The sequence below is a fragment of the Agelaius tricolor genome, unplaced genomic scaffold (assembly GCF_023055355.1).
Source record: "Agelaius tricolor isolate 1412-34295 unplaced genomic scaffold, bAgeTri1.0.p SCAF_2, whole genome shotgun sequence".
Taxonomy (NCBI): Eukaryota; Metazoa; Chordata; class Aves; order Passeriformes; family Icteridae; genus Agelaius; species Agelaius tricolor.
In genome coordinates this window covers 45,932,878-45,957,537 of record NW_027269262.1, presented here as the reverse complement: position 1 = coordinate 45,957,537, position 24,660 = coordinate 45,932,878, and the positions used below count along the sequence as shown (strand labels likewise).

Here is a 24,660-nt window from a genome sequence, read left to right as displayed (position 1 = left end):
AAAGGATTTCTAATCCTGTAAAAATAATGAGATAAGGAACAAAAAACAACAAATGGCCAACATTAATGTATCAAAAAGTCATGTCAAACTAGAGTAATGCCTCTCTCACTCTCTCTCTGACAGGGCATCTGTCCCAGCTGATAAAAAGGAAGTAGAGTAGTACAGATGACAGAGCCTATCTTTAGAAAGGCTTTTAAAACAGCCCCACATGACTTTTTCATGAGTGAAGTACAGAAATAGCTTATGTTATCACAAAAGAAAAAGGAAGGGTGGGGGGTGGAAAGGTGTACAAGTGATTAGAAGAACCCAAACCCTAGCCCACCTAGCCTACAAAGTTATCAGCACCATGATGATAACATGCAAAAACTTATTGATTTCAGGAATCACAGCTATTTGGGGATCAGTGGAAGATGGGAGACTGCCTGATCCGTGCTCAGTATCACACTGATGAGGTTGGGATACACCACTGGCATCCTCTCCTGATTTAAAGAAGAGCAAAGGAGTCTGAAAGAAAACCATATATGTGCTGAATCTGACTGCATTCCTGTAAGGGTAATGGCAGCAGAAGTGGGGACTCAGAAGTGAAAAGTGGTGAGGAAGATGTGGCTTAGGCAGCAGGAATGAAGCAGCATGAGGGTCTGATGAATTTCTGTGGGACATAATGCTGGAGGTGCTCTGCTATCTGCAGCATCTGCAGCATCAATATAATATTATATTATCAAATATAATATGCTATCTGCATATTATATTTAAGATTGGGATTCATTTTTTTTTGAAAAATATGCACTGAAGAGTGTCAAGAAGGGAGTAGGAAGAACAATAGCAGCTTTAGAAAATGTGACCAGTGGAAAAACACTTAAGGAGCTGGATTTGTTTACTCTGGGAAGGGGAATAGAAAGAGGGGCTGATAAGAGCCTTGCAATACATTCAAGCTTCTTGCAGACAGAAAGTAATCAAGCATTTGCTAACAGTGGAGCAAGAGCTTGATTGGCATCAAGTGGGATTTAGAGTAGACAGCATATCAACTATAATGACAGTCAAGAAGAGGTTATCTATAGCGGTGTGGAGTCATCATGGGACACTTACATACTGACAAAAAAGCAACAAAATTCTCTGTTTGCAACTTTGTAAAGTGTAAGATATTAAGATTTCTTCTATTTTGCTACCCCTTCCACTTTGGTTGACAACCCTGAATTCACAAAGGGCATGTATTCACTTCTTTTTCAGAGCACCTGGATGCACAGGGAGACATTTTTGTCCCCTGTTTACCTTTAATTTCTATGAGTCAATGAAATTACCTGGGTCTGCTTTGTTCTCTGAAGGGGGGACTTCACACAGCAATAAAGCCCAGGATCACTGCCATTTCTGCTGCCCCACTTGCACACAAGGTTTATGAAGAGTTTGACTGACCAGGTTCCCTGAAAACACCACAGATCACCTTCTGGAGGTCAGAACATCTAGAGCACCCCAAGGCTACCCTAATTTCTGAACAGGAGAAGAAAAATGAGGCCATCATAGCATGTTTTGGATCACTTTTTCCTGTCCTGCTGATCCAAGCAGTTTTCCCCAGGGGCAAACATGGATTTACCAGCGGAAGAAGGGAACTGCATTTTCCCACTAATTTCGCCGTTCAGGTCTCCAGGCATGGGGTGCAGTTGCTTCTGCACCCTTCCCTGCATCCAGAGTGAGGGGTGGCTCTGTCCCCCTCATCCCCCACTGCCAGGATTGATCCACCAGCTCCAAAAGCAGCGTTGATTCCAGCCACTGCCCACCACTCAAGCCAGTTCCTGCAGATGGCTCCTGCCTGGAAGATCTCATGTACACGAGCTGGCAAGCACACACCTCTCTGAGAGTGCTGGGTTTTAACTATAGAAATGCACAATTTAACCCAAACCTGACAGTTGTTTTATTCATTAAAAAAAACCGAAAGTGAAAGCAGAACTCCTGAGAAACACGACTGCTTCTTATAACAGACTTCAGCAAAACGTCTGCTCCCAAAAAAAACTTTAATCCACTCAAATACTGCATTGCAGGAAGGTAAAGGGAACCAGAAATAATACACAAACAACTTAGTAAGTCTGTATAGTGAGAAACAACAGGGAATTACAGGAAGGAGGCCGATGTGAGGAGGAGGAGAAGGAAATGAAGAAACATGTAATGGAGAATACAGCAACATCCCACAGATGTTGATCATGAGAGAATTGCAGAGAAACACACCCAACTTCACCCCTCATTTCCACATTTCACTAAAAAAATCTTGGCCAAAAAAAAAAAAAAACCAAAACAAAACCCCACAGCAAAACTAGTTGCAGTTTGATTACAAACAATTGATAAATACTTCATTCAGAAACTAAAAAGGCAAGAAACAGCCCTCGATGGCACAGGCTGATTTTCTGCAAACAAGTGACTTTGATTACTTGGGTTACATTTACATGAGGTTTTGACCTTTCTAAATTGCTCTGGAGCCAAATGTGCACATGGGGCTCCCTGTGCAGCATTCACTATTTAAAAGTTGTATTTAATGTCACAGAAGCTGAGTGTGCTTCAGGCATCACATCATTAAAGTTCATATTCTCTTATATTGAGCAGAAAATAGAACCAATTCAAACTTTAAAAAAAAAAAAAAAAGAGTTGCACGGGGTTGCTGACACATGGCAGGTGTGCTACATTATCACACTACCCTCAGGCCAAAATACTGTAACACCTGTGAACAATATTTTTTGTTTCATGCAGTACCTAAATAGACTGTGCTCCAGTGCTCCCAAGCCGGTGACCTGCCTAACCTCACAGAAACAAGAGAATCAGACAGACAAGGTACAAATCACAGCATCAAGCTCATCTCCTCCAAGGGCTTCTGACTCCCTCTGACCAGACATTTATCATTCCAGCTCAGGGGATGGAAGAGCCTATGCAGTAAAAGAAAATTTGAACTGTAATTTAAAAATACCATCTCAACTTTTCTGATTTATCTTATTAATTAAAATCCAGCAATTAAACCACTTGTTTTTTGCTTTATTTTACTGAATAGTGATTGAAAAAGTCACAAAGGAATGCTCACTGACAAATCAAACCCTCCCCATATTATTACGTCCAAAGGCAATGTAGCAGTATAATTTTTTTGTTTGGGTTTGCTTGGATTTCTTTTCAGTGACTGGATACTTTTCCCCCATTTTTATGGTTTGGAGGGAATTCACTTACGTTTTTGTGGCCTTTTTTTCCAATCCAGTGTGGTTCAGAGATGGAAGAAAGGAAGACAGGCATTTTGCAGGCAGTGGCCTGATGTTTCAGCTGGCCACAGCCATTCCCAGTGTCCAGCACTGCTCCTTCCCAGCACGACACAAATCAGCACCGTGGCTGCAAGCTCTGCTCCCAGCTCCCAGCCCTGGCACAGGCTCACAGGCACTGCTGCCCTGCAGCATGCTCAGCTTCAGCAGCTTTTCCATAAACCTCCCCAGAGCTGAGCATTTTAAAAGCAGTTTTTAAGGGGGTCATGAATCACTTCTTCTCAGAAGCAGATGTCTGACCTGGGTCATGCAAGGCAGGATGCCTGAGCAATGGCTTCCCCCCACAACATCCCAGAGCACTGCTTGCTCTCCATCTCTAGGAGCTCCAGGTGGATTCCTCCATGCTGGATTAAAATTGAGAAGACTTCAAAAATTCAGACAGATGCAAAAGGAAGGAAGAAGTCACAGGCAGTGAAAAAAATGCAGAGGAACCACCCTGAATTCATGCTGGGTCCTAGTTAAATAAAGGCATCTCTGTGTGTGAGAGCCATCATGCTGAGAACTGGGGACAAAAGTGCTCCTACTTAGTCTTCCTCTTTTCCTTTTGTTCCCTCCTATACTAACATTAATTTTACACCCTCTGTTTCAACTTTTGAAGACACTAAATGGGTCTGGTGCAGCAAGACTACTTGATGGTGAGGTATCACAGTGTTTTTTGTTGTAACAGTCTCTGTTTTTCTGAAATGGATTATTCATTTCATATTTAGCTATTAATCTCCTGGGCATTCATGTCAGTTTTGAATATAAAACACATCCTGCAATATCAAGTAAAAGACTTTCCATTATGGAGCACTGCATCAGGAAACCACAGGCTCCCCAAACAAATTAAAATCTTAGTGTACCTAAACAACCAAACCCATGGCATCAGACACCTAGGTTTTTATACCTAAACTCTTCTGGGATCTCTATGCTCCCCAGAGCTTTAATTACCTGCTAGAGATTACAAAAATACTGCTCAATTGGCACCAGCAGCTAGCCCATGACACGTGTGCTCCAGGTTACACTGTCACTGCAAAAACAATCTCCCAGCATCATCTGAAAATGCAGTTCAACATTTCCCTCTCCCCCACTCCCAAGACTCAAATGCACATAACCAGCAGTCAGCCCTAACGCCTCACAGACACCAGCTGTAAAATCATGTGTTGGATGCAAACCAGGATCTGAGGATGGTGTGGGAGCAGGGACTTCTAGGAACAAATTGGTCAGTGGAAATGCACGAACAACAAGTATATTTATGGTGGGTCCAGGCATCTGTAGAGTGAGCTCACTTAAAAACAGCCAGAAAGCAGGATTCTCTCCAGAGCCAGTCACACTTGGATTTAGATGTTTTAGAACTTTTTTAGTTACATGTTTCCAAAGCACAGGAAGCTCCTTTCACATCTCCCAATGCACACTAGTTCACTCCTGAGGGTCATTTGCACAATCAGCTCTCTAGGGTATTAAGAGCAAGCTTTCGGCGTCTTCACATAACATCCCAGTAAAGCCAAAACCTTTCACCATCTGTGCAGCTACACCATGCTACAAGGATTTGCAGACCAGCATCCAATACAGCCTGACAAAGAAAATAGCTTTCTTTAAAGAGGCTCTAACCCTTTTTACCTATTAAACCCTGAAATGCTCCACATACAGCTCCATAGTAATTACATTATATAGTCCTGACCCAGTGTTATACTGGATTATGCTGTCTCTGAAGATGGATGTCACCAGATCTGGCAATTCCTCTGCAATGTGTATGACCTTCTTGGAGTTCAGACACATAGAAATGACAGCAGCTCAGAGAGGACAGAAGGGGTTGAGGCAATTGGGACAGACAGGTGGCCTGAAGTGTCCCCACAAGACAGCAGTCAGAAAACAAAAAATGAGGGAGGAGGGCAAAACAAGAAAGCAGAAAGTTGCAGTAATTCAGCTTAATCACAAAAAAAAAAAAAAAAAAAAAAAAAAGAGGGAATAGACAAACTCTTGCAGCAGAAAGAAAAGTTCTTTGCAGCTTTTAAATCACTAGGATTTAAAAAAAGTAAGTCATATAAATCTAGGTTACTCAACAGAAAGTGAGCATTTAAAATGAGAATAAAAAATATATATTCTGTATCAATATTCATAATTTAAAAGGAGAAGTGAAGGTAATTAAGCTAGATGCTGCAATTCCCAAACTCTGTAATAAATGACTCTAAAATTATTTCCTTCCCCACATACTTTTTTAAAAATATACCTTTGCTAAATGTTTGATGGTGTGTTTTTAAGACTACAAATTCTGTCCACTACAAAAGACCACTAATTCTGTCACTACAATCTACCATAATTTAAGGGAGACTGCTACAATTCAGCAACAAAGTGAGAGACTTTGATACCGGATCCTATTTAATGTGCTGAGTTTCAAACTTGTCACATGTGCTAATGAGGTAAATGCCCAAATCAGTGAAACAAGTCCATGAACAGTGGCTTTTGCCATCTTTCCTCCTGATATTATGCAGGAGCCTATGCAAGAGTCTCTGGCCAAGTGACAAAGGACTGCTGTGCATTGTAACTAATGATTATTTTGTACCAATCCATTTCCTTCAGTACCCTTCAGGTCACAGCATGTAAAATTCATTTACATTCCACACTATATGCTAGTTTGGGTGGAAAAAAAAAAAAAAGTAACTGGGTAACTGTCTAACTCCTTATTGGAAAATTTGCTTAGAAAGGCATTTATAATTTCAAAGTTTAACATATCAAACAACTTTCTTAGTGCACAATTCAACCTTCTCAGGAGCTAATAAACATGTAGGAAATACTCCCTAGAGCATCACAAATGGTGACTCAACAACCACAAGCTTCTCCTAGAGCTATGTCTGATGCTAGATTAACAAGAGAGTCACATTTCACCTCTCCTTCCCCTCTTCTGCTCCCTCTGTAGTCTGTTTTCCATGGGGACACAAAACTCTGTGCCAATATTCACAGTGCCATTACATCTGAACTAAAAAATGAATGAGGTAATCCACCCCCTCCCTGGATGTCATGAATGCTCCAGGGAAGTGGTACCCTGCAGCTGGGCTCCAACCCGTTCTGCTCTCTGTCACCTTCACTATATGCATGTGTTTCACTACAGCTGAGGCCACAGACACTTTATCCTCAAGCAATCGTTGCTTTAGAAGTTTGCAAAGAAGCAAGAAACCAACTAACTCTTTCCCCAGCTCCAGAATGGCATTAATGATCCCTACAGCAGCAGCCACCACATTTTCTTTGAGAGGTCCAGACATGCAAGCATGCCAAAAGTACAAAACAAGCACATCAGATGCATAGTGGATCTTAATTAGGAGCTCATCTTGCACACTGACTTCAATGCTCCATGGTCTCCTTCCCAGCCCACCTTGTCTGAACTCCACCTGACATATATTTATGTCAACTGTTACTAAAATCCCACAATGCTGAAGTTTACATGTTCCCCATGTAAACTTCATTCATACATGGGGAACTCCATTTATTGCAATGACTCCCAAGCCGTGCTATTTGGGAAAATTTTCCCAAATGTCTGACCTAGTTCTTGAAATGTACTGAGTTCTCCTCACCCTGACAATAGTGGGTGCATAGCGTGGCTCTGCAGCTTGCAGACAGCTGCTGTTTGCCCCTCAGACCACTCTCTCCTCTGCCTCTTCTGGCAGTCCTATTTTTAGTTCTCTCTCAGGCTCTTTCCTCTCTGCTCTGTTCTCTTTGCCATCAATTCACCTCTTTCCAGAGCAACAGCATCCAAACCCTACTTTCAGCTGAAGATCAACTGTCCTTACTGACACTGAACAGCTTGCAAGGACAGTTTTATATCTGAACTTTACTCTCTTCGTACCTCCAGCTAGCAAAGAGTTCAATATTTTCACCATATTATGACAATATTATCAGCTTAGTTTTAACCTTTGATTCATTCATAATCCCACACTGTTTTCTCCACACTGCTGCCTAAGGATCTCCATAATGGATAAAAACTAACTTAGCTACATTTTATCCAACAAAAAGTGAGGAAAGAGCCCTACTTACTAGCTAGATATTATTTGATTTTTTAAAAAATTTTATATTTACAAAGTCTCTTCTCTTTTTCTGGGTATCATTCAAAAAATTAAAGCATTTATTATCATACAAGATCTAGTTTCAGTGACAGGAGTGCACATGATTTATGTTAGAACAACTGCAGCTCCCTGTATCCAAAGTACATTCATGCCACGATACTCTCATATTTATTAAAATATTAGGGGGTACCAATTGGAAAAATTTCCATTTTCACCTATAGTTTCAACTCACTGCTGCCATACACACTCCAGTTGCTTGACAGGTCTTGGGGGTGTTAGAAACTTGGCCAGGCTGACCCCCAGCATGTTTGCTGTAATGGTTTCACAGGAGCTGAGAACACCTTCCAAACAAGGCAGGAACTCAAAAGTTCTTGTCCACTTTCAAGAGCCACAGGGCCATTAAGCCGACCTAAGTGGCATTGCTGGCAGTGTCACAACTTATTAATAAACTGAGAGCAAGCTCACATCTGCTAGGAAAGGAAAGTCTAGTCTCCCTCATTTTATGGTCTCTAGCTGAGTCAAGCACATTAAAATATGTATTACCTCTGTCTACCTGTCACTTCGTGTAACATGCTTAGGTGAACCCATGGCTGCAAGCCAGAGCCCAAACTGTTCCAATGCAAGCAGTGCTTTTGGGGAAAAGTTATTTGCAACAGAAGTGTCAGGTTCCTCTCAGTATGCTGGCAAACGTTTGCCTCAACCCTTAGTGAACCAAAAGTTAAATGGTGAGGAAAGACTGCAATTTCAGGTTAATTCTGGGCATCATAATATGCTCAGGAAATGAATGACATGCTCTGCCTTAGCAATGAAAAAATGGAAAAATAAAGAGAGAAATCGAGACTGATTCCTTTAATATGTATTTTAAGAACCATTTCAATACTGGTTTCTGAGGAGGGAACAAAACCCCAGCCTACATTACACTACCAAGAAGACCTTCTCTTCCTACCTTTGGTACTGAGAATGAATGTGCCTTGGGGACATGAAGCCAAGAAAGAGCTGACAGGCCAATATAGGATTCTGCTTCATTCCAACCAAGTGGTAGACAATGGTTGGCATTCAGACAACTGAAAACTTGCAGAGAAGCTAGTTCAAGCTGGCTTAAGTGGATGCAAGTGTGGGCTTGGATAGTTAGGAGTTCTTAAGAAGAAAAGCAGCTTGCAATATTTCAGGGTGGGGTTCTGAGACTTTCTTTTTTGTCTAATCCATTAGTAGTAAGTAAGACCAGGAACATGGCGGGGTCATGTGTGCCCAGAACTGCATCTAAGCCTCAGAATTACAGCTGCAATTAATGAGTTCTCCAAGGGGGACTTGGAGGGTCAGAGGGAGGAAGGGAGAAGAATCAACTGGAGGGAAAAAAACCCCACCAAAACTGAAACTACCCAGAAAACCACAGCAGCCTGCAGAGTGAGCAAGTTAGAGATTTCTTCTCTTGCTCACATGCAAGCACACAATCAAGGGCACAATTTCCAAACCACACACATTTGAGGTTCTTCCCTGTTTCACCCCATTTATAATCTTTTACAGTCTTGTAAAAGTGCACTGCCTTCAAAAAGGCAAGGATTCTTTTTATCTCTTATTATTTCATCTGCAATTCAGCACTTGATCTGCACTGACATAACCTTAAGTGACACAGGTTCAACTATTCAGCTTCTCCATCCCTAAAGTGAGATGCATTTTATTAGGGCTTTTTCCTTTTTCCTCTTCCTCTGCTCACACTTCAGATGACAGGAAATGCCTGCTGTGAATTCTTGTCCAGCATTTTAAAGAGCATAAGAAGTGCTTTCTGTCCAATGCCAGACAGCTTCCCATGAACTGTAAGCTCTCCAAGAACCAGAGGTGTAAATCTCTTTGTCCCTCCCCAGTGAGTGGGAAGCAGCTGGGCCAAAGAGGGAGCCCACAACCTCTGTGTGGGTGTGTGTGCCACTGCACCCACCCAGCACCTACTCAAGCCAGCAAGGACAGAAGATACCATCAGCCCCTTCACTCAACCACCCAGCTCCAGCTGTAACCAAAACTGGCAAGCATCCAAAAGCTCCTGATTTTTTATGAATATTATTTTGTTATTTTTCAAGCACTCGACTGTACCACCCTATACACCACAGCCATACATTCATTAAGGTTGGTCACATGCAAGTAAGTGCAGACAGGCTGAATTATTTTTGCAACAACCTCAGTGTTGTAACACCCAGAAGTCCCATATGAGACAGTTTTGCAGCTTATTAAACTAAATACATTTCTGTGCACTGCAAGTTTTAATTGTCAAGGAAGATCATGTGCAGCTATAAATCTATGAAATTTTATCCAACAGAAAGTGAGGAAAAAAGCACATGTTCAACTTAGTTCAATATTAATGGAGAAGATGATTCTTTGAGTTTATTCCTCTAATACTGCAGCCATAGCTGTCTGCAAGGTACAGCAGGTCTGCTACTATGGCTGAATAGAAGGCAATTTTAAAACTCACATACAAGAAGGATAAATCCAAACTTCTCTAAGACTAGAAACACCAACAAGCCATGATTGCACATCTGTTTAAAACACTCTTCATAACAAAAAGGCTGTATTTTTGGTTTGGGTTTCATGGGCTGGTTGGGTTTTTTGGGTTGCCTTTGGGAGTTTCTTGGGGTTGGGGGGAGGGGTTGATTTTTTTGTGGGAGTCTTTGTTTTTCTCAAAAGATGGTTCATGTTATCATCCTCAGTCCTCTCAGAGGATGACATCTGCTTACTGCAGAAAGCAGTTTTTTGTTAGAAAGCAGACTTGTTAAGTCATGTATGCACCTAGCAGGCTTAAGTCTGGCACACATCCCTTCCAACTCCTCTTCATTCAAACAAAATTTATATAGTGAAAAACCTGTGCCATAGAAGAAAAAAAAAATGCTATTTAGCTATTTTCAGAACAGACTGAATGTACCTGAATGAAAAACCTAAACTGAGTGCCTGGGAGAATGACAGGAAGACTAGTTCAGCCTTAACACTGTGATGGCTGTAACCAACCTTGCCCTTTGCAGTGTTTCTAACCTCAGCAGTAGTGCCTGACCTGTACAATGGGATTTATGTGTACCCTGAGCAGATGCAGAACTATTTCCCAATGTATTGCTTTCAAAAGCAAAAGGATTTGGAGTTTCCCTCAAACTGCATGTGTGAGTCTGCAACCCCAGCTATGACATGCTTACAACCCCTACACTCCATGCCATGAGTTTTCTAACTTGTTTTAGTTCACAGGTCTTTGCAGGCACAGGCAGTGTGCTGCTTGGGACAAGAGCAAAGCCAGTGCAAGGCATGGGCATGTCAGGGCCTCAGACCAAACATTTCATTATATGGATCCCCTTCTCTCAGGCCAACTCCACTCTCCTAATGAGGATATGAGTACATGCTTCTCTCCTGGTTTATATTTATCCCTGGCCCAGGTGCTGTTTTCCAACTGTGAACACAAGCTCCCCTGTGCTGGGGACTCTGAAAGAAAGAATTTCTCCCCCCTCCACAAGTGCAAGGGGGGGTAAAATGAATTCCCTCAAACTGGTGTCACATGCCAAGGCACAAAGGCCTGGTGTTTTTGAATGTTCAAAGCCAGCATATGTTTGTCCCTACGCTTATCTTCTATATGTTTTTTGCCTCATTGAAGCCTACAGCAAACAGCTGTCATTAACATTCACCCCTTCTACCACCACTTTCCTTAATCCCTAACTGACTTCCCAGCCTATAATTAAACTTTCCAGCTGCCACACTAAGAGATGGCACCAATATCCATCATTTATTTCTAAGTAGTCCTTAAAAGGCTCTTTTTCCAATTTCCAAGACCATGAACTAGAATCAAAGCCTCTTGCCCTTACAGGTTTTTGGCTAAAAACCTTCCATTCACTTAAAAACTGTCTCATCTTATACCAGGGAAATTAAATGGCAAAATAGTATTATCTTAACAATTAAACTAATGCATTTTTATAGTGCCAATAGCTGGAATGCAAAGAGCTTAAAAATTGATGCATAAACACTGCTTGTGTTTACACATTTTGTATGGAAAATATACTAGAAAGAGCTCTATAACCAACAGCATTTACAAAGCTGTTTGGTTTAAGCCCAAAGTTTAAACAGGAGCCTGAATTAAAATAATGAAAGGCCTGATATCTTACTTTAGATTGCAACAGTAAATTGGGGTTAGCACTTCAATCTTGAAAATGTATTTTTCACATTCATGTAAGAGATTATTTGAATAGCAAAGCTAGTTGACAACATTTCTGTCTGGTACTATTCTTGCAGTGTTCAAGAGGACTTGATATTTTATAAGAAAATTACTGGCTTCACAGTTGAAAAAGGGAGAAGATGTCTGAAGCTAATGCTGTATTTTTTGGTAACGTGACATAAGAAGACCCCCAGAAATCTGAACAAAGCAGGTGAAGGCAGTGTAACACCCAGTGGGAACACAGTGTGGGGTTCAAAGACTCATCATCCATAAGCCCTTCAGATCCACTACAAGAAAATCCCCCCAAACAGCCATAAAATGTTGTTATTTTTGTAATCCCCAAATGTCTGGGGCACCTGCTGAGCCTTTGAGCCTAAAAGGTTTCCCCAACCTAAACCCACAGGCTGGACAGTCATGCACATCCTCAATCCCAGAGCTCTGCAACTCTGCACACCAAAACCCAGGAGCCTGTATCTCCAGATACTATTTGTTATAGAGCAGGGCAACATCTGCTTGACTGCTAAAGCACTATTACCAAAACCAGCAAGCAGGCTCCATTCATAGCATGATTGGCAAGTGCCAGCTGGCAATCCTGACAGCCCAGAGCCTGTAGTCCGCTGATCAAGGCTTAGGGATGTTTGGGATCAGCCTCCTCGGTGTCTCCTTCACCATGTTCAGGAGTCACATCATGCTTTGGTTTTGCCTTTTGCCTTGTGTGTCAGAGTAAAATTTGGTTCCAAGAGGCAGCCTTCATGTTTATGAAACTGCAGGTTGGTTTCATAGAGGATGGAGCCGCAACCTTGCTGGAAGTTACCAGCCATTTAAACAAAGTGGGGCCCCTTCAGGAAAAGAGTGCATTGGTTTTCCATGTTATACTACTGCTTGAGATTAACAATTCAACATCCAGGTTTTAATGGATTTCCATAACTGTGCATAAATTTATCAGCTACTGTAAGGCTATTTTGGTAGGCTACCAGATTAATCATTCAGGTTTTGTCAAGTCTATAAGCATCACTTCTCAGCAAAGAGATCATGCCAGACAGGTGCAGAAATTCAAAGCCTGAACAGCTATGGCTTTGCTCCTAGCAGCAAGGCAAAAAAGGTCAATATTTTAGGTGAAAATGGATACCCTTTCAGTTCTCTCTAAACTACAGATGAAACTTTTCTCCCTCCTTACATTAAACATATAATTTTAAAGACGGGTTTCAAAGAGTGCGTGTGACACTCTTAAGCTTCAAATACGTATGTGTTGAGAGGTTAGGAGAACATGAAAACAGTATTTCATTGAAACCCGTTTGTCATTTTTAATCACAGGATAACTCTAGAAGAGGTGTGACTGATGCAATTTAAATTTTCACCTGACAAATTGAATTATTCATCTTGGCGGCGCCTACGACAAAAGACCAAGCGCAGCAGGCAGTCAGTCAGCCACCAGCCCCAGGAGCTGCTACAGAGCATCCTTGAGAAGGGGAAGCCATGTCCTGTAGCACCACAGGGTGAAGTCCTGCTCCTTGCAAGCCAGGAGAGCCCAGCACCTCGTCCTTGTCCCCACTGCTACCTCCTACCATTTGTTTTCCAAAGCAGGGGAGGACTTGGGGCAGGCCTACCGATAAGAAATGCTGTGATTTGCAAGGAAGGCGACAGAAACAAAGTTGAGGCCTTTATCTGCACCTGGAAAGAGCTCTGTGTACTGTACTTGTGGGTCAGACAGGAAGGACAAAGGAGACTGAGTGGCTTTTTATTTGAAACTGAATGAAAACTTTTCCTGTTGCTAGTCACTACTTCATTTGCCAGTGATGGGGCCTGAGGAAATGGCCTGAAGTCTTGTCAGGGGAGGTTTCAGTTAGAGATTAGGAAAAGGTTCACCCAGAGGGTGCTGGTCACTGGAATAGGCTCACCAGGGAAGTGGTCACAGCAGTAAGCCTGGCAGAGTTCAAGGAGTATTTGGACAATACTCTCAAGCCCATGGTGTGATCATTGGGCCAGGAACTGTACTTGAAGATCCTTGAAGGTCCCTTCCAATTCATTTTATTTGGTGTGTCTGTGAAATACTCCAAGCTCACACCAAGTTTTCAAGGAATTGCCTTTTTCTAATGGAATGCACTTGTCATCATGCCTTGTCACCCCAGTACTGGAAGATACCATGCATTTTTCAGAACTGGAGTGACTGTTATCTTAAGCAATGCTATATTATTACTCTTATACCCCAATTTTGTGCCTCTCTAGTATTAGTGATCAATAGTTTCCTCACTGTGTGTGCTACCAGAACTGAGAAAGAAATAAAGTTCCAAAAATGTCCACAGTCTTAATAAAATGGGGTTTCCATACACCACAACTTCAGAATAGTAGGCTAAGAGTAGGCTATCCAAGATCTTAAAACAAAGACTAAATGCCAGGAGAAAGCAGGATTCCTTGCCTGGAAATGTAGAGATGTTGGGCTTAAACATGAGATTAGTCAAAGAGTGAATTCTGCTTAGCCCACATCTCCAGTATGTTTTTAAGTAGGAAATAATTCTATCCATTATGTAAACTCTTATTCAGACTCTTGTTAATGTTTATGCTATCCCTTCTGAATTTCTGGACAGTTTCTTTCAGACTCAGCAGCCAACATTTAATTAAGAAATATTTAACAACTAGTGTTTTTTAAACAACATCACGTTTGCAGAAATAATTGCATATCACATCTACTTTACAAAATCAAAATACAGCCAGTGGAAACCAGATACAAAACACATGCTTTCAGCTGTGCTAGTTTTGTTTAGAAAATGAACAGACAATGTATTTCCTTGGCTGAGACCTTGATCTGTTTGCCAAATACTGTCCTGCAGAGCTTTTTTTTTCTTACAACAACATTCCAGGCACAGAGGACGCTACCAAGGAAGCACACTCACAGTTCTGCAGGTTAGGAACAATGATAACCTTGGCGTGCCTTAAAAGAAAGGTGGCAAAGCATTTTCAGTGAAGCACACAATGCAGTATGTAGTTAATGTATCTGTTTTATCCCTTTATAGCTGCTCAGAAGCCAGAGAGTGATGGGTATCTTCTTAAGCAATTAGAAAGTTTTTAACATGAGGTTTTGTTGCCGCATCTTCTAGTGCATGCCAGAACTTTTTCACTTGGGCAAAGAAAAAGCACAGCAAGACTTCCTAAGAATCTATGGAAATATCAAACACTTATACTGACTTCCACAGACTGGTTTAAAGAAGGAGGCATAACTACACCAACGACATTCTTCAGAGCAGCATCACAGGATCAGAAGGTCATGAGGGGCATCTTTTTTTGTACCAGCTCTTTTGCTTTTAGATAGAAGAAACACTGGCTAGAGTTAGAAAGGGGCACTTCAGATGATGGAAAATGCAGGACACAGGGAAACAGGAAAATAAATCACAATACCCAAACTCCTACTGGGGTGAGGCAAGGTGATTCAGAGCAACAAGGGAGGGGGAAAATACAGAGATCACGTCTGCAAAGCAGATAGGTTAAAACAACATTGGAGCTCGAGAAGGAGGAAGTCCAAATCCAGGTAAAAAGTTTGCTTTAATACAGACATTACTGTAACAGAGGCTGCTGGTATCCTTCTGGTCAATGTAGCCATTTTGCCCCCATGGGTAACCCCAATACCATGCAGTTTGCCCCGTACTGACAAGAGACATTTTATGTCTGTTCTCCAGCACATCAATGGGAAGCTGGTAACAATTTAAAAGGAAGGAACTTTTTTTTTATTCTTCAGCTCTGCATCCTTAATTCAATCACTGTCCCCTAGGGCTGAGAAAAGGACTGGCTTTACTGCTCTGCGTTATCATGTTGGCAGAGAAGCTACACATTAAAATATTCTGAGTTTATATATGATGCAAGTGTAAGAAAAACAGTTTCAGGTTCATACAATGAAGAATAAGTCAAGAAATCTAAGTCAAAGAAGTAGCAGATGAGGAGAGAATATTTTCAAACCTTAAGTATGAAATTCTGTGTGGTCGAGCTTCACAAGAGCTGTGGCCAACAGGTAACAGATCAGAAATAAGAACCTTAGCACCAACACTTAGAAGCATAAGGTTGGCTTTTCAAGTATGTTTAGTTTAGCTTTCAACTAAGTTCAGCATTTCTTTCATATATACTTTCAAGTATACCAGCATTTCACCATCACAGTAATTCTGTGGCATATTTAGTTTGTGCAAATAAAAGTAGATACATTGTTTATGCAGACAGAAAGCCTGGTTGAATATATTTAAATATATTGATGAAGGAAGTGGGTGCTGTATTTTCTCCCTATCTTGGAAAACTGGTGAGAGCAGAAGCATTGTCTGCTGGCTCTGCTTCTCCAACCCAGGCATGAAGGGATTCCCAAGATCAGGATAGTGAGTCAAATCAGCTATTCTCTATTTCTTGAGAGTGTCATTAAATAGGGTGGCATCAGGAGTGGCTGTGGGTGATGGTTTGGGTTTTTTTTTTTCCAAAATATCTATTACAGCCCATGAATAGATTATTGTAATCCACAAATACTAGTAGTGGCACTGAGGGCAGAACTGAACACAGAAAGCAAACCACTGTCAATACCAGATCTAAGCTGGCATAGAGCCTGTCCCCAGCCTCTGTTTTCTGCACTTAGCACACTACCCCTGCAAGTAACTGATGAAACCCCAGCAGTGCTGGCACACTATTAAAGGATCCTCCTAATTGCCATGCTTCAAATTCCAGCTCTAAGCCTGCTAAGAGAAAGTCTGCAAAACTCTTTAATAAATCATAGAAATCAGAGACGAAAATTAGGTCATGTCACCCACGCCTCCGATCTGCACCGTGAGTCTGTTACCCCTACAGTGCTGCCGAGTGCTCCGTCTCGACAACTCCTAAATGATTCAAGTGCTGAGGCTTCTCCCAGTTCCCCAGGCAGACTGTTACACAGCCCAGTGAACATCACCATCCATAGGCTTTTCACTGACCAGCCTCATCCTCTCCGTACCAATTTTATCTTTGTCCCATTTTGTTCTGTTCCTATTTATATCTTCCTCCAACTTCCCCCAAATCTGCTCTTGATGCTACCTCAACCACTATCCGGCAAAAATTGTTGCTCAGGAAACGTTCTTCTGCCTCTCCTGTAATACTGCTGTAGTGTGCTGCTATTTTTAGGAGAAAAAAGGAGGTGGTAAGGGAATGAAAGGCTGCCAGCTCCAGCTGTACAAGAATAATGCTCCAGTACAGTGGAAACTACATTACAGTGTTTCTCTTTAAGCACATATAATTGACCAAAACCTTAGTCTTCTGGAATGATCTAAATGGGAAAGATAGAAGAAATGGAAAAGACAAACTCCAAGGTTAAAAAAAACCCCTTGTCATCTCACTTTACCTTTCAATCCTACAGCTGGGCTCTTCCTTCTGGGGCTGTTCTTGAGATTTTACAACAGCATTGCCCAGTTAGACACATGATTAAAGTAGCAACATACTGCCACTATCCTAGAATAATTTAGGTTGGAAGGGACCTTAAAACTCACCAAGTTCCAGCGCCCTTGCCATGGACAGGGACACCTTCCGCTAGACTGGGTTGCTTAAAGCCCCATCCAATCTTGCCTTGAGCACCTGGCCTTTGGCAATGCTTTCAGGCACATGGTGTGAATCTTCCAGTGTTCTGGACAGGTCCAGGAGTTGAATTTTATGATCCCTGATGGGGCCTTCCTACTCAGTATATTCTATGATTTTATGACTTTCAGGGATGGGGCATCCACAACTTCTCTAGAAAACCTGGCTATTCTTCCTTGTCCTATCACTACATGCTCATGTAAAAAATCCCTCCATCTTTTCTGTAAGGCTCCTTAAATGTCCCAATGCAGTCTCCCCAGAGCCTTTCTGCTCCAGTCTGAACAACCCCAACTCTTTTAGTCTGTCTTCTTAGCAGAGGTGTTCCAGCCCTCTGATCACATTCATGGCCCTCCTCTGTATCTGCTCCAACAGGTCTAAACTTCTCCTGTGCTGGGGAGCCAGAGAGGGAAGCAATATTCCAGGTAAGGTCTCATGAGAGCAGAACCACATCCCTCAGCTGGTTGGCCACACTGCTTTTGATGAAGCCCAGGATGCTGTTGGCTTTCTGGACTGTGATCATGCCTTGCTGTCATGTTGAGCTTCTCTTACACAAACACCTCCAAGTATTTCTCCTCAGGCCTGTTCTCAATCCATCTCTCAGCCGGTATTTGAGCTTGGATTTTTCCTGACCCCTGTGCAGGGCCTTGCACTTGACCTTGCTGAACTTCAAGAGGTTCACTTGGGCCCACCTCTCCAGCCTGTCAAGGTCCCTCTGAATGCCATTCCTTCCCTCCAGCACCTTGGTGTCAGCAAACTGCACGATCATTAAAAAATGATCAATTAAGAAACCTGCTTACAAGAAGCCACTTCACCTTGTGCCAGCCCCTCAAGTGGAAGTGAGACCTGTGTTTTATGCCTGCTCCCAGACAAAGTGACATGCTAACCTCCAAAAAGGCAGCTGCCCATCATTCCCCAACCTCCCCAGCCAATGCCGGTGCCAGACACCACACACAGAGGGCTCTGTGCAACCAGTGCCTGGACTATCAAACCATCAGACCAAACTAAAAGACCCTGCTTTCCTGAGCACACACTTTTATACATCACCCACTGACTTTATCAAACCTGGTATTTACTGATATGTAAGGTTAGGAACCACTACCAGGAACAAAGTAGAGGTATCAGTTTTTTTGCTACAAATAATTCTCACAGGCAAGCAGTGATGTTTCTCTTTGTATATATGCATATGTCCATGTATGGACTCCAGTGCATCTGTGGGGCACCTTCTGGAATCACACCGTGCTGGGAGCAGAGGGGCTAAGCTCCGTCTGCCCCAACAGTTGCTCTGCAACAGCAGTAATTTAATAGAAAGAAGAGAGTGATAAATACAGAGCACCTGGTGAAGTAATCATTTCCAGTGTCCTTAGAAAGATTTCAGCTTCCTGACCTAAGCTACAATTTGGCTGGGTCAGATTTTGATCCCTCCATCTAAACCAAACTGAGCCTTGCTTCACAGCCAGGCTTACCGATTTCCGTGGGAAGACTGGCGGACTAAGATACTCCCCAACATGAGTCAGGGTGCAAGAACAGGTCTCTCAGTTAGTATAAACATATGTTTCCTAGGTCTGGAAGAGCTGGTGTGTTTTTTTGTTTGTTTTTTTTTTTTTCTTCTTCTTCACAGCCTGTTTGCATTTCCTGGTTTATTAAACTAGACTTTATTTGCAGCCAATACATCCTAGGGAACTGGAGGTGTTACACATAATTGCCCTCAGATTCATAAAGACTAAACAAAGCAACCTCCACCACCAAGAAGTCCCCCTGCTCCATTGCTACCAGCAGTGTCAAGTTCCCTGGATGCCATGAGTGGTGTCAGCTCCTGCCACCAGGGAAAGGGCTGCTGGTGCACCCCAGCATGTGGCTGTCTCCCAGGATTTACTCACCTCCTCCTGGGAGGTGGAGAGTGCTGTGACTGAGCTGCTTCAAGGGATGAAGCTCTGAGGATAAGGAATATAAAGGAATAATCCCAAATGAGGAGGAGGAGAAGCAAGCGAGTGGCCAAGTACTTGGCCACTTTCTTGGGTGATGGGAAAAATGGAGAGTGCCAGAGGACAGGGTTCTCTAGGGATTCCACCAAGGAGCCCAAAGACAGGGGGATCCAGCCAGTAATTTCAGCCAGGGAAAGGGGACATGCAGGGGGAGCAATAGGCAAGAGCTTGACTGGAGGAGCAGGACACGACTACAGAGTGGAAGAAAACCACAGGCCTAAGTGTGCAGCTTGCCCTAGCCTGATCTGGGCCAGGACCAGGTGTTTTCCCTACTTCTATCCCATGAACATCCACTGCTCATCAACAGGGCTCCAAACAAAAGCCCACCAGGGTCAGCTGTTGCCACCTCAAATTATTCACTCACTTGCTACCTGCAGCCCATCTGGGAACAAAAACCAACTCCTGTTTTGGGAAAAAGGCTGCAGTAAAAGCCAGGCAATGAGCACATGCTACACCTTTGTAGTCCCAAATTTAACATAGCCCTAAATCAAAATCATCAACCATTCTCTATCCCACACAGGAGCTTTCTTCTCCCAAGTCTCACCTAATAGAGCAATGCTGTGACTGCTTGCCCCTGACCCATTTGCCAATAAACATCTGTTTCTTACAAATACCCGCACATGAACAGGTATTCAAAATTGTATCCTGCTTTTTCCTCTTCACATTCCCTTACCCTTTCTGAATTTTTTTTATATTCACATATGCTTTCCATTTATTCTAGCCCTTTATCCCCAACACATGCTCCAAGTCCCCAGTTTCTACATTCTTTTTTAACCCTTTAAACTGAAAGACTTTTCTCAGTGGGATCAAACATGCAGTGGAGGATCCTCATGCAGATTTCAGTACTTCTTTTGTTTCTCAGCTTGCTAACAGATCAGTTTTGATAGTGAAGCCACTGAAAAGGAGTCTCTGTCTGTGGCACACAAAGTATTTCCAAGATCTATAAAGGAAAGGGTAAAAATTGATGAGGTCTATGTAGAAAAGCCACTTTTTTTTGTTCTGCGTACTTCTTAAACTTTCATTTATGTAATACTCTTTCATATACTGCATCCCATAGGATGCAAATAGATTCATGATTTAATAGATTATAATTTCCTTTTTGCTTTTACCCACTTTATACAAGAACAGCCAGCTCCACTGATACAAAGTAAAATTTAAAGATTTCATTTTCCTCCAGAGACAAAAAGCTGACAATTACTCAAATTGCATTATATCAATTACTCAGGAAGGGTGCAGGAGATATTGATTTTGCTGCCTATACAGCACACTGTCTCAGATTAACTCAGTTGTCCCAAATACTGACCCATTTCTGCTTTTCCAGAGCTACTCAGTCCTCAGCAATCCTCCCGAGCTTCCTCTGCACTGATGGTGATGGTGACAACGATTGAGAGTGGCAGGGCAGGGAGCAAAGGGCCTGTAGGTTTTCTCTTACCAAAGCCAGGGAAAGTGCTTATGCTCCTCTTCTCCACTACCTGGGCTGTTCCCTTTAAGAAATGGAGATCTTCCCAAAGCAAACAAGCCTTTCTCTTTGGGTGTTTCGAGCCAGCTATTGAGAGAGGCAGCGCTATGTGTCCATATACTCATTTAGACTTGGACCATTCCCCAGCCATTATAAATGGCTAACACTGGAGATTGAAAATTTAGAGAAACATGCAATAAAAGCTAGCTAATCTATCATTCTTCCAGTGGTTCATCTCTTTTAAAGACTTCCTTTAAGCTACTGACTCAAACTGCTTAGTGATGCTTATTTAAGTCTAGTTCTGGGTAACACTCTTATACTCTACAACTTTTATACAAAATAGAAACAATCCATCATCCAGAAAAAACACTTTCAGTCTAATTTTCAGCTTAGTTGACAGCAATCATATTTTTCAGTTATATGCATGCATTTATATTCACTTGATTAGAGAGAAATTTTGTTTGAACAAAACACTTTGAACATTCAAACACTGCAGTCATAACATATTTCCTGTAAAAATGTGATAAATAAGATGCTAAACCACAAAATCCTAGGGCCATGCTATACACATTGAGAAAACACAATCCTGCAGACTCACAACAGCCCTCCCTGCATAGACTGACCCTTTGTTTTCAAAGCCCAACTTATATTAAACATGCACTGAACGCACACAGATTCTCAGCCAAGGATGTACTTTGATGTGACAAAGTCACATAGTTTCACACTTTTGTGTTGAAAACGCTGTAGCCCAAGAAATAAAGCTGATGCTTCATCTCATGAGAGACAAGAAGTCTTTTATAACCACTTATAAATGGTTTGATGTTTTCCCTCAGACAACAAGCAGTCATTTACTGGTACATGAGATTTCCATGAAAAGAGTCTGAATGTCACCCACCGTGAATAACACATTTAACACATTTCAAGAACTTTCTGTTAACTCATAATCATGCCTGAAATACAAAAAAAAGTGACATTTTACATATTTTAGGAAAACAACCATGCATAACCCCCATGAAATTCACAACCATGCATCAAACAACAAACATAGTAAACATAGGTGCGACCACGCTGCTGTGGGACAAATCTACCATCACCTACCCCTTCCCGGATTTCAAAGAAAAATCTCTGAATAACAATGATTTCTCATTAAAGACTAAATATTCAGCAGATTTCCACTACAGACAAGAAAAGATTTCATCCCGATTAAATGAAACATTACGTAAGTTGTAGCTTCACCTTCACTTGCTCCTTCTGGGAAGAGAGAACAGAACCCGGACCCAACCAGCCCTCTCCAGTTTTGGTGCAGCTCTCCAGCAGCCAGCCACAGCCCTGCCCAGCGAGGAGCCGCCAAGGCTGAGGCGCAGGGGGAGGATGGGGATGGGTGCCACACCCTGCGCCCCCCCTCCCCCGCGGCTCCTCCCCAAGGCTAAACCTGCCCACCGCAGCAGCGGGCTCCCATGGGATGAGCTCCTGATGCGCATCCGACCAGCTCCTCGTCCTATGGGGAAGCCTTTGGGGAGAAAAGGCCATCAGCTGCACCACTAACAGAGGGATGTGACTGCAGGCAATTAGAGAGGGGAGAGGCCGGGGCTGCGCTGGTCTGATAAAATAGAGCCAGTGTATTTTTAATGTTTCCCGATGTGTTTTGTGTTCCCTGCCGCAGCAAGCAGGTCGACAGCACGCCAGCAGCTCAAGGAGCCTTCGCGTTCATGCAGTGCCATAAGGAATAAACTTCCAGCAGCTCTTACCCCAATGCAGTGCTCTCAGGCTCTCCTCTCCTCGCCTGATTGCCATGCAGCTCCCATCCTCACACTAGAGCTGAAACTTTCCAACCCAAGGAGACCAGCATAGCAGTATTTGCCTATACTTTATTATGCATGTACACGCTCAGAGGTGCAGCAAGAGCAGTGAATTTAACAACATCAGTGATGCAGCATGATGATCTTGACCTTTTAATACTCTCTGAAACGACTCTTCTCCATAGAATTAGAGAAAAAGCATACATTCAACTGCATCTGACCTTTACTGGTCCAAGCCTTATGTAGTTTGCTTAAATTCTTATTCTTAATAGGATTTAATAATACTTGCTTTCTTTATAAAAAACCTTTCAGTTTTCTATGGACAGAGACAATTGTTGACAACACTAAAAGTAAAACAAAAAAAGTATCACTCAGCTCACCAGGCTGTAAAAGAACAGATGCGGATGGGACACACCTAACCCGGAGCTTTTTCCCCCCCTTTTTTTTTTTTTTTTTTTTGGCAACCGGGCCTCTGACTTGCAATCATTTTGACAGAAAAACACTGTAAGTAGTTTCCTTCAACTTCGAAGCAATGTGCATGTTCAGTGGAGGAAACAGTTTCCATCTCTGCCTCAAACAGGGGCACACGCCGGAGAACCGCGGTGAGAGTAACAACCGCCTTGACCCAGCGCTTTCCTCCTCCAGCACAGCCCCAAGAGAAATTAAATCGAGAGCACAAGGCCAGACAGGGATGATTTGCTCTTGCGATTTCCACAGGAGTGCAAGTTTTTAAGCTTCTCGCTATATGTGATGAAGTTTCGCCTTTGAATTAAAAATGGGACAACCGAAAAAGACAAAATCCTTTTCCACCGACCCGCACCGGTCCCTCTCTGGCAGCCCAAGGGCGCGGAGCCGCACCCAGGATGCGGGAGCACCGACGGACCCGCTCAGCCCCCACGCTGGTCGCACCCGCGGCTTCTCTATTCCCCTTTCCCCACACACCTGGCACCGACACTTCCACGCCGCGCTCCGCGGGGCCAGGAGGAGGGATGGGGAAGAGTGAGTGAGGGGTTCCAGTGTCCGAGCCGCGCTCCCGAGCACCTGGGGCAGGGAGGCGCGATGGCTCCAGCGCGGGGCGGAGCGGAGCGGGGCAGCCCAGCCCGGCCCGGCCCGGCGGGGCCCCTCGCTGCCGGCCAGGAGGGGGCCGGCGCGGTGCTGCCACTGCAGCGGTCCGGGGCTGCGATGTGCTCCGTGCATAACCACACCCACCGCATTGCAGAAGCCACGGCCCGGGGCGGGGGGGTAGGGGGTAACCCCCCCCCATGGCGAGCAGCGCAGCCCCGGCCGGGCCCCCGCACCGCCCAGGTGTGGCGTCCCCCAGGTGAGCGCGGCACTGGGCGAGGCACGGCCCTAGGGGGGCTGGGGGTGCGCCCCACCACGCCACACGCCTCGCCCGCCCCCCTCCGCCGCCTACAGAAGTTTCCCACAGAAATGCGTATCGTCCTAAAAAAATTAAAATTGCGCTCGCCCTCCCACCGTCCGCCGCCCGGCAGAGCTGCGGCGGGAGCAGCCGAGCCTGTGTGTGTCCCCGCAGAGCCCCCGCCGCCCTCCCCGCTCTGCGGGGACACCGCTCGCTGCCTGCCCCGGCTCCCCCAGGCAGCCTGGCCGCACGCACACGCCGCCCCCCAACTTAAAAATGGCTCCTAAGAATGATGTAGATATATATATATACACATATATATTTATATATGTCTATATATACACACACACGCGTATATAAATAATTAGGTATCTATTATAAAAAGGGGGAGATGCGACCTGCCCCCGCCCCCCCGGGCATACCCTCAGCTCCCCGCTGCGGGGAGGGCACCGCGGGCGGCGGGGCCGGAGCGGCGCGGAGCTTCCTCGGCCGCGGAGCGGAGCGCGGGGGCGGCGGGCGCGGGGCTGCTCCCGGCGCGGCGGCGGCCACGCGTCAGCAGCGGCAGCGCAGCCCGGCTCTGCCCAGAGCGAGCCTCCGCCGCTCCCCAGCAAATCAGGGCTGCCGAGGCTCCTCCGGCGAGAGGGAGGGAAAAAGGAAAGGGGAAAAAAAAAAAAAAGGAAAGAAAAAAAAAAAAAAAGAACTGTACGCAGGGGAGAGCGGCAAAAGCTGGATGCCAGCAGGTTTGTGAAGGCAGCCTTCCCGCCGGCCCTACTCTCTGGGCCACCGCAGGCTGCTCTCCGGGCACGGCATAGAGCCACCCCGCCAGCACAGGGATCCCCACCTGTGTCCGGAAGGATTCGGCCGGTTTTTGGCTCAGCTAAATGAATCCCTGTATTTAGGGAGATGAGTATAGCTGCAGCAGTTTCAGGCAAACCCCTGCGATTGAGAAGCTCCCTGTCAGCTTAAAAGCAGCAAGCTGTGAGCTGGCAAGATCTAG

At 44.0% G+C, this 24,660-nt stretch overlaps 1 protein-coding gene across 26 annotated transcripts in view; it reads right to left on the bottom strand.

Annotated features, from left to right (window-relative positions):
- Window positions 1-24,287, bottom strand: part of EPB41L3 (erythrocyte membrane protein band 4.1 like 3) — a 97,304-nt gene extending 73,017 nt beyond the window's left edge. For 7 of the 26 annotated variants that reach the window (XM_071417531.1, XM_071417540.1, XM_071417567.1 and 4 more), the window contains exon 1: window positions 24,086-24,281. The gene's annotated coding sequence lies outside the window, so the exon portion shown is untranslated. Of the gene's footprint in view, window positions 1-21,740; window positions 21,861-23,245; window positions 23,446-24,085 lie in introns of those variants that run through there. The other 19 variants (XM_071417460.1, XM_071417514.1, XM_071417498.1 and 16 more) reach the window with 9 other exon arrangements.
- Window positions 24,288-24,660: the final 373 nt, after the last annotated feature.